This window comes from Phytophthora parasitica (genome assembly GCF_000247585.1).
Source record: "Phytophthora parasitica INRA-310 unplaced genomic scaffold supercont2.8, whole genome shotgun sequence".
In the NCBI taxonomy this organism is placed as follows: Eukaryota; Oomycota; class Peronosporomycetes; order Peronosporales; family Peronosporaceae; genus Phytophthora; species Phytophthora nicotianae.
The window spans coordinates 238242-240356 of NW_008648994.1; positions in this window are offsets into that span (position 1 = coordinate 238242).

Consider the following 2115-nt stretch of genomic DNA (forward strand, 5'->3'; position numbering starts at 1 on the left):
TTCAGTCTACCTATAGTCGGCCAACTTGGTTTCTTGCTAAAGACGCTCCACCAGTTGAAATATACGCGAGGGCACAGATATGGGGAGAGAGAAACAGAGAAGTGGAACATGTTTTGGAGTTTTTGGGTTTGGAGCGGGCGAGCAAAGAAGTACTTCGCCAGAACCCGTATTTCCAGCATTACCTGAAGAACTTGCCTAAGGCCTAACGCGCTGCTACGTTCTGGGATACTGTAGCCATCGATATGGAGTATTGGCGGGTGCTGTGCAGGCTAATGTAAAAAAAAAATCTTTGGGAAGCAGAGTGGCTTTGTCTAGATATGATTCCGGTAATGTGCATATGTATCTCAGACGCAGAGTACAGTCAAATCACTACTACATGAATTTGCCAGGGATCTAAACTCAACCATGGACAGCTGTCCTAATACGTCGAGGACGGGCAGTGACAGCGTATTGGCATGTGCTGCGATAAATATGGCACAGTTTTTGCTTAATGGCATGTTCATCGGGAGACAGTAACGCATCCTAGCGCGACAGACAGATGGCCTCTAGTCTTGTATCCAGTGAATACTATCCACATCTTGGCACACAGGTATCGTGAGTTCCCCCGAGAAACTACTGTAGTAGTTAACCGTTGACGATGTTGAATTATACGCGGGGAAGAATTGTCAGTCAGCCCCTTCACAAAACTGTAGATAGTTCAGAACTCTGTTCCACAATGTTTTATTCGGATGCAATTTGGGACAATAGTATTGAAAAACTGATTGGGATCAGCTCTGGCGCCACAATTAGTATTGCACAAATATGACTGGGCAGAAAATGTATCACCAACATAATCGCAGTACAATTAAAATATTAAAATACAATACTGAGATTGTATTGGGGGGGGCAATAAATTGATTTCAATAATTTCAATAATAGATGGCACAACGCTGAATATGCTACAGTAAAACCTTTCCTAAATAAACCTTGAGAAACATGATATTCTGTCGTACATTAAAGTTTTACGTCCATAGAGTCTGTTCCCAGATTACTATGGAGTAACTTGAAATAGCCCAAATGTCAAATCTGAAACGAAATTTGGAAGATTTTCTTGCATTATTATAATATAGCCAATGGCTACGAAGCAGCAGTGAGAAAGCCCCGGTGACTGACACGTCATAGTCACCGGCCATAACGCTATTCATGTGTGTTTTTGCAATGCCATGACGTGGAGCCGAGAAACAAACATTAGCGACACAAAGTATAAAAACTAGTTCGAACTAGATATTAGTTTGGGCTTTTAAAGTTCACTGCATAGCCAACAAGCAAGATAACAAGAAAACGCAGCAACACAAATAAAAGCGAGCTCAATCTAACAATGCGGCCAGTACCACATTTAAACAGCCTGAAATCTAAAGTCATTGACGAGGCTAACACGCACGGGATACCTACAGAGAGGATGCATAAATTGTTTTCAAGCTAACAAAGTCGCGGTTCGGCCTGAAGAAGCTCTGAAATTTAGAATTTGCTTGAAAGTAGTCCATTGATAGTGTACAGCTATAAAATGTAATATAGATCTGATTATACAGACACTGTGGGTTTGCCTCTACTTTTGCCATTCTGTTCGGGTAACTGTCCGTTCGGCTCACCAATCCTTGGGTTTTCGCTACAAAGGCACACACTTAAAAACCAGGGATTTTTTTTCTCGATTTGAATCTGTTAGTACCACCTCAATCAGCGTATTGTCGTCATCGCCTTCCTTATGCGAAACATGACAGATACATCCATATTAACAGGAAGGAAAACAAAACTGGCTATGTACTCTAGTTTAATGTCTTAATTTTATCTGTATTTTTCATAAGGCAATGTTGACGCCGACGTATCCGTCGTATCTATTCTATGGGGAAACAAATTACGCAAGCTGAAGCTACTCTAGCACCTGTGCATACTTTTCTAAGATATTTCCATTCAAACTGGCAAATGTGTTTCGAGATGGGGAGCGGATTCGGGCTTGTTGACGTGCCTCGCTTTGGAAATACAACGAACTGTAGGTATGAAGGCATGTATACTGCATCGATAATTGGCAGAGAGCCAACATTTATGTGCATTTTCATTAGACTGGAGGCATATTTAATA